We start from the raw sequence: 8,436 nt of genomic DNA on the forward strand, positions 1-8,436 counted from the left end.
GCCCCGCCAGGCCCCGCCACGCCCCGCCACGCCCCTCAAGCGTGCAAGGTATGGCCTTATTACGGGCGCAAGTGACGTGGTTATCGCCTGCTGCAGCGGCTGCTTCAGCGCCGCCTTCTCTCGCCACCTAGTTCGCGCGAGGACGAGGACGGACTCCCTCGCACTGCGAAGCGGTACGCTCCGGATGATCTAGCGCGTTCCTAGCGATCAGCAATACTGAGCGCCCACGCCCAAATGAAAGTCTGTGCATGACTTGGTGGGGTTCGCGATCTCGGCTTCAGTCTGCGAACGTGGCTGTTTTGAAAGATTATGTGCCTGCCTTGCTTGCAAATCGTTCACATTGGTCTGTATACATTCCATTTCCAGAATGCCACCGCGCCACCACTGACAGTCGGATTTTCCTCTTTCTGTTGCAGAGCTGCGCCGCTGCCGTGCTGCGTCCGCGTCGTTTTCTGAATGAACGCATGGATCAGGTAAGAACGCGCAACGGCACACCGCAGTGCGAACATTTCTCCCTTGACGTGGCGTCGAGCCTGCGTGTGCGCGTGTCGTCTCATATATCGGCACTCGACCAACCGTTCACTGTGGTAATTTTCACCGTAGTAGCCAGCTTTCTACCTCGCTCCCCTCTCTGGTCGTCGATCTGCGTGCGTTGCGCATGCTCTGCCCTCGGTCGCCCAGCCAGCCTCCTAGCGCCGCGCGGGGTAGGCTGACCGGCGGCGCCTGGCTGCGCGCCGGGCTTGCCTACCCGCCTCCTCGCAGGGGCCCAGGGGGGGACGGCCGTGTGTTGTCGGTACCCCTCAGCCCCGCTTGTCCGCGTGGGATCCCATCCCCGGCCCCCGCACGGCCGCGCGGCCGGCGCCTCCTTGTGGGCCGGCAGGCTGCCAGCTCTGTTTACTGTTTTGTTTGCGCGGACAGGGGTGGAAATGGCGGTCTGGCGGGCTCCAGAGGGAAATGAGTTGGAGGGGGGGGGGGGATGAAGGGGAAGAGCAGTTAGTGCTGGTGACTGTAATGAAGCCGTAACGGTTACTGCGCGCCGTGTCTGACGAGGTCCGAGTGATGGCCAGCAGCCGGCCTCGCTCAGCCCCGCGGCCAGCAGCAAGGTCCGCCACCGCCTGCACACACTGCTGCCATGCCCCGTTTTTCGCGCGCCAAATGAGCGGCGAGGCGCGGCGGCGAAGCCCGCGATAAGAGAGAGTAGGGGGGAAAGGGGGCCAGAAGCACTGCTGAAAGTCTATAAAGCATTGCTTCGCAACCTACAAAGAAAACCAGAACATCGTAGCCTACGATGCAAAGCTGAACAAAGCTTTGTAAATAACAAGGTGATCCTTAATAAAGGCATGTTCGCTTTGTTCGCCCTGAAAAATCCTTTCTTGGGTCAAGTATATTTGTACTCACTTGGGTATGCATATGTACAATTTTTCACTCGGACTTATGCAAAAATATTAATCAAATTAGAAGGTATTTTTGCAGTGTTTCAAGAGAAACCTTGCTGTATTGCACTGTTAAATTCCTGCAAAGTATTTTGCTCCTTTGTAACTACGAAGCATTCAACTTCGCAATTACAAAGTGATGCTTTGCAATTACGAAGTTACACTTTGCAATTGCAAAGCGATGCTTTGCGGCGTTTTCATTGCTTCGCAATTGCAAAGCATCACTTTGTAATTGCAAAGTAAATGCTTCGTAGTTACAAAGGAGCAAAATACTTCGCAGCTCTGCAAAGCGAATGCTTTGTAGGAATTTAACAGTGTGCAAACCCGTTTTCAAATGTACTTGAATCATGAAAGGACTTTTCTGGGTGTATTACAATGCTGACGTTCTCTTCGAAATGCTTTGTAGGCTTTTTTTAGCAGCTGTAGGACTAAATCCTTATTCAGTGTGTTGTGCTTAAACATGCAGAATTTTATACAGCCAAAATACTACGCACAATTTTATGCATATCTATTTACAGTTTGTGCATAATTATGCACAGTTTGTGCTCAATTGCATTAAATTTGTGCAAACTTATGGCTGTAAGAAATTCTGTATGTTTATGCACTAGAAAACGCACAAGGGTTTAGCGTGTGCGCTGCTTCACATACCGCTCTCATAGACTGCTCTTTGCCTCTGCTTTTCTGGTATTGACGCTCGACGAAATTCTGATAAACAGTGTTTGGCCCGCGGTGGTTTCTCTCGTCTCTTGTGTTGGTATTCCAGCGAATCGAATCACACCAATCGTGCCTGTCAACACTGAACCATTATCAAACTGTTGAGTATAAACGTGCAGTATGATAAACAGCCATAAGGTTATGCACAGTTTCATGCATGCATGCTGGAAATTTGCAGAAGAGTTTAGTGTGTTAGACAGTTGTAACTGCAAGACCATGTCGCCCTACAACTAAGCGTGTGAGACCCTTTGTACGATTACAGTCTGACATTGTCGAAGACATATTCCTTTTTAGTCAGGAGTAATAACATCGCTATACTTCTAACATATGAGCCACGTTTTCCACTGAACCCAGTTTTTAAATTATTCTCTGACAAACGTACGCTTTTTCCTCGCCATAAGAAACGAAACGTCACTCGCGAACGTCGCCGTTATTTCCTCTCGCGACTCTGAGGGGACGGGCGGAGCGGGTGCTCCTTATTCTGGGTAAACAGGGTGAAGGGAGGGCGGGAGCGAACACTGACCTGGACGGTCCGTTAAGGGCCTGTCCGACATGGGCCCGCCCACCGCGCAGCGCCACACGAGGTCTGGTAAACATAAAGCATCCAAGAACAGAACTAGTGGAGCGCGCCAACCCGGCCAGCCCAAGTTCAGAGCCGATACGGGCCTGCTGCACCATCTGGGGGCTCCAACCCGCTACCCCGGCACCACCGCCCCCTCCAGTGCCGCGGCCGCGTCTGATTTCGAAAACAGTACTCATGTTGTTTTCTTTCTAAACCACACTGAAGAAAAAAAACACCGTCGTTCTGAGAGCCTCAGAGTTACTTGACCTTAGTAAGTGCATCATTCAAAAGCGTAAAGGCACCTGCAAAAAAACAACAACAAAAAAAAACACCGCAAATATGTTAAGGGTTTTTTCGCTAGTACAATTCATGGTTTTACTTGACTGGCTCAAAGTCTTGCCACAATATAATGCTTCGGCCTTTGCCTGCACACTGTGAAAAATAGAAAGGTTCACAGAAAAGTTTCCCCTGACGCAAGTTGTAAAATACAATTTGTAATCGTAAAAATATATGCAGTTCGTATATCGAATTAAAATGCACTGGCTAGTAAAAAATGTGCTCTCGTAAATTTACAAGTAAATTATAATTCAAGAATACAAAAAAAATTGTAAATTTTCGGCGATATTTTTCACAGTGTTAGTTGACTGCGTGTGAACGGGTCACTCTTGTCACCAGCAGCCGACGGCCTCATCGGCGTGGGTGGTCCGCGCCGCCCCGAGCTGCCTCAAGCAGTCGCATCTGACCAGTGGACCTTCTCGCAGGGCGGAGGAGGTCGGGGGCCAGTTTGCTGAACCAATTAACCGAGGCTGCCGATGGCATGGGGAGGGCCCGGTCCAGTGGGCTTCTGCGCGAGCTGCTCGTCGAAGCATTTCTGTAAATAGCATTTCTCGATTTCCAACAAACTAGCGCGAGGGGGGGGGGGAGAGAGAGAGAGAGAGAAAGAGAGAGAGAGAGAGAGCGAGAAAGGGAGGGGGGGGGGGGGGGGGGAGAGCGCGATTCCCTCAACACTGTAAACAAACGCGAACACGGTCGCGCGTCTCGCGCCGCTCGAGTCACTCGCTGAGTGTGCATCAGTGAGATAATAACGGGTTGGTATTTGCGATGATAAACGTATTAGGATTCGCTGACGAGGCGCCGGCGACAGCCTTCCCTCCCCCTCCCCTACTCCCGTGTGGAAATCGGAAACTCGTGTGAACGAGTGGAGCAAAAGTGAGGACAATAATAGTGCTGCTATTTCACTTGACCCAGTATTCGCTGTCGCCCCTCAGGTTCGCAAGCTTGCAGTACAGGCCGTGGGTTGAGGGAGAGGAGATGGGTGGAGGAGAGGTGGAGAGAGAGCTGAGGGGGGGGGCGCTTGTACACGGGGCGGACGCGGCGAGCAATGCGTCAGGGGAAATGGCATTTGCGCCGCTCCTTGCCGGGCCGGGCGGGGCGGGGCCGGGCGTGGGCGTGGGCCGTTATGTGGCCCGCGGCAGTACATATGGGCTCACGGGGAACGCCTCATCCGCCGGGCCTACAAGTTAGCCGGGCCGTGACGCGGTTTATATCGAATGGGTCGCACCGCTCCGCCCCGCCTGCCCCTTCCTTTCCGCCTCCCCTCCGCCCCTACCTCCCGCCACCGCACGCTGCGCCGCGCCTCTGCCAAAGAGCCACCCCAACCCTTGCCACTGTGTCTCATGAGGTGCAATCAGAGAAATTGTTTCCTGGCGCCTGACATCGCCTCCCCCGCCTCTGGCGATACGACGCCAACGCCGCCTCCTCACATCCTTCGGCTGCTCCTCCCTTCATCTTTGCCTCTCGCACACTTCCCGGCATCGCTTGTGCCTTTCTCTTTCCCTCCCCCTCTTTTCTCGCACACCGTCGAGCGCCTAAAACAGCAGCCTCACGAATCACGACGCCGTTGTATTACGTTCAAAGTTTGCGGGCTGGGCTTGGTCGTGTTGAGATCGGCGTCGGTGGCTCCTTAGCCTTTCTATGGTTTCTGCGCCCCGACCCGCATTCTCAATCGCTTGCTTGGACAATAGTCGTCCCGTTCCAGAAAAGCCGTATTTAGTCCACGAGCCGCCGCAAAATAAGCAGCAACAACAGCGGAGCTCCGCTAGCAGCAGGGCAGTGGGGGTGGCTGCCGCCCGTGTCCCTCGCTGTTCCCTCTCGTATTGCTTCCAACAATATCAGTGGCAGGAAAAGATTTGAAGGGCGTTGAATCACAATGGCCGGACTGTTTATTCGAAAAACGAGACTGGCTGACATGCGCTTGCCTCAGAGCTGTGCTTTGCCACCACCCCCACCAGTAGCGCTGTGGCCCACGGTTTTCTTTTTACCACCTCCTTTTTCTAAAAGCATCGACTCTCCCGTCAGTCGTTTGGCAAGTTGGTCGGTCGGCTCCCTGCGCCCCACCGTAAATGGGACCCGGGCAGGGAGCAGGAATGCCTGACGGCGGACCGAATCGAATGGTGATGTACGATGACTGTGGAATGCAAATTTTAGTTGGTCTTTCTCCGTCTTTTGCTCGCGCTTCGATCTCTAAACTCATTGCACACAGGATGTCTTTCTCACAAAAGCGAGTTAAGAAACACCGATCATTGTCGCTCGGACATACATTCCAGTGTACTCTAGCCGTGCGGTTCGTGCGGCGTCCGGTCTTAAACAAGTAAACAAGCTGGGTTGGGTGGGGCCGATTTGTTGTGGACTCAGCGTCATGCACGGCAATCTTTGGGCGGGACGGTGTGTCGCACGCCCGGCGGGCCACGTCCAGCACCGCCAGCGCACCGCCACGCCAACGCCACGCCAACGCCACGCCAACTAATCTTCCGCCAGCATCGACACGGAACACCCGCAATGAGCGTTAATTCTCTGAAAAGTTATTGCAGTCGTTTTCTTCGCACGTATTTCAGTCGCCCGCTCGCCGATAAGCGCTTTCGCCCTGCTACCTCTTAGTTGGGTCTCCCTTTGAGGTTTTTTGTTTTGTTTTTCATGCTTCTTTTCGGTCATTGGCCGTTTAGGGTGGCACCCGGTCACACGGGGGCATTCCATGAGAGTTGTTTGCATTGCAAACAAGGCCTTCAACCCTCCTAGAAATACAAATGGGCCTGATTTAGAGATCGGCTAGAACTTTGCTCATAGTTTAGCGCGACACTTGAACAGTGCCGCACAAGCGAAGCAGCAGCAGCAGCAGCAGCAGCAGGGAGTTTGCCCTGGCCACGACGTCGCCCCGCTCGGCCCGAGCTAGCAGTCTGTGAGGGTGACCCTGGGAAAGGGCGGCCGGCCCCCCGCCCCCCTGCTCCCTGCGCAAGGCCTCCCACAACCACCACCACCACCGCCATTTCCTTGCCGGTCAACCTATTCTCTTAGGCCCGACCACGATGTCCGTCGCACGGTGGTTTGAAGGTCCCCCCCTCCCCGCATCTCATCCCCGCAGTAAGGGGGGCGGCGCCAGCAGCCGAAGCCCTTCGCGTGCAGGCGCGAGGGCCCGGCCCGGCCCGCCGGGGCGCCTGCCTTGTTTCCTCAATCCTCCATCAAAGTTGTTGTTTGGCGGTTGCGCCGCGTGCTGCGTGCCGGCTGCTGCACGCTGCCGTGTCGTGGCGCCACCTTTAGTTTCGTGTTTGGAGGGCGCCCCGCACCAGCTCTCGGACCAGTATAACCGGCCTGCAATTATTTTAGAGCTGTTTCGGGTCGGGAGGACTGGCTGGGCAGGTTTCTGTTTCGATACGGTTTGATTTATTGAAAGTCACGTTCCACCAAGCAGTATGGCCGTAAACATTTATTTTATTACGTAAGTCCTATTCCGCACGGTAAAGATAGTTTCTTGAATTTCAAGGCCCGGTCTTGGATCCTATGGGGAACGCCAATGGCATACAAGAGAGGTCTTGAATACAAGAAACTACTTTTAACTTGCGTGACTAATTTTTTCTGGCCCTCATCCGCCACGCTGCTGCTTCTGCTGCTTGTGGCTGTGCCTTTTGTCGGCCGCTTTCAGTCCGCTCGCGGGCGCTCCCCTTTCGGCGTGACTTCGTGGTCCGCGCGCGGGCGTTGGGCCCGGCGCCCGGGTCAGCTCTGCCGGCCGCCGCCAGGCCAGGCAGCCGCCAGGCCCAACGCAAATTCGTGGCGCCACACGCACAAGGAATAACTAATGTCTGCGATGGAGTAAGTGCCCAGCAGAAGCCAACCCCACCCCGCCGCCGCCGTCGGGATCGCTGCCTCCGGCAGGGCCGCCCCGCCCCGGTAACCCTGTTACGGCCATGTGTCTGCGCGGAGCTCCTCCCGGTGGCGCTGCTCTCCCTGATTGAGCCCAGTGGCGTAGCGCCAGCCCCTGCAGGGCCCCCGCCTCGAGACCCAGCCGAGCCTGATTGAGTGCGAGATGGAGATGGGGGCGGGCCAAAGCCTCTCGCATGCATATATAAATATCAGCTCAGCGCTCCCACTCTCTTGGACTCTACACACTACAGGATCACCAAGAGAACCATTTGGTTGATAAAACTAAAAATAAATCGTGCGGAACAAAATTGAGTGCGAAAGACCATGTTCAACCAAATTTGGTTCAATAAATCAAAACTTACCAGAACTAAACAAACGAGGTAGTTTTGAATTTTTTGGTGAGCTGGAAAATCTTATTTTTAACTTTTTTTCAAAATCTGTTCCGAGTAGATGGTGTGCACGAAACCGCGTCCTCACTTCGAAAATAAATGTATACACCTTTCTATTCAGTGTGTACCGATTCCTTGCAATCTCATTGGCTGAATTTTTTTAGAATGGTGCTCCGTTGTGGGGTTGGGCGTGGAGCGTGGTTGTTGCAACGCAATGATCGCACTCGTGGAGGGGAACAGGGAGGAGGCCAGGCTAGGCGCGCGAGGCCCGGCTTGCTAAGTCCCCTTCAGCAGGCTTCCGCGCCGCGGTCCTGCCCAGGGCATTGGGTTACAGTGACGGGGGACAACAACTTTGCAAAACTATAACTTCGCGCGACGCGCCCCAAATAGAGACGAGCCCGCCGCGCCGGAGCCGACGCCGCTTCCATGGCGACATTTCGCCGCGCTGCAAATTGCAATGCGATACATGGGCTCGCCGGAGCGTTGTGCCACGAGCAACGCGACTAGCCCGGCAGCAGAGTCGAAAGAAAAGTGGTCGGATCATGGCATGATAGCTTTGAGCTCCGTTGGACTTTTCGTCGTTGAAGATTATTTTTTGCTTCGTGTAATATTAGAATCGTTCGTTACGTTCAACTTGCCGCTGTACAGCATCCGTGCCCGTCCTCTTTCGGCCCTATATTTCGCCTCTGTGCCTCTCTGTGTGTGTGTGGTTGGTGGGGTATGCATTAGCCCTTCGGCCAGTACCCGATGAGGTACCTGCACCGCACCCCGCCTTGCCCTGCCACGCCCCACCCCGCCCCGCGCCGGAATATGATATTATACTCAGATATAAAAAGGGTGCAAAGGATGGGAAGGGGAGGGGCAACTCGAGGATAAAATATCTACACCTCTTTATTATGAAAACAGCAAGGGCACGGGAAGGGCGTGAGCCGCGAAGCACGAGAGAGGGAGAGAGTGGGAGAGAGGAGGGGGGGGGACGTCTGCGGTGTGCCAAAGGTGTGCTCAACCTGCCCACATGCAGCGACGCATCTTTGCCCTGCTGCTGTCCTTAAGGACGTGCTGGTGGACGTGCGCGGGGTGCGGCTCATCCATCAGGCACTGTCACTCCTGCTGTCCATGGGCTCGCCCCGCCACACCCCTCCCG

At 54.7% G+C, this 8,436-nt stretch overlaps 1 protein-coding gene across 4 annotated transcripts in view; it reads left to right on the top strand.

The window, feature by feature from the left end:
* Positions 1-414: 414 nt before the first annotated feature.
* The window catches only part of LOC113209582 (amphoterin-induced protein 2), a 160,601-nt gene continuing 152,579 nt past the window's right edge, over positions 415-8,436 (top strand). For 3 of the 4 annotated variants that reach the window (XM_052267281.1, XM_052267279.1, XM_052267280.1), the window contains exon 1: positions 421-473. The gene's annotated coding sequence lies outside the window, so the exon portion shown is untranslated. Of the gene's footprint in view, positions 474-8,436 lie in introns of all 4 variants that reach the window. The other variant, XM_052267278.1, reaches the window with a different exon arrangement.

The sequence above is a fragment of the Frankliniella occidentalis genome, unplaced genomic scaffold, assembly GCF_000697945.3.
Source record: "Frankliniella occidentalis isolate FOCC.00 unplaced genomic scaffold, Focc_3.1 Scaffold49, whole genome shotgun sequence".
Classification (NCBI taxonomy): domain Eukaryota; kingdom Metazoa; phylum Arthropoda; class Insecta; order Thysanoptera; family Thripidae; genus Frankliniella; species Frankliniella occidentalis.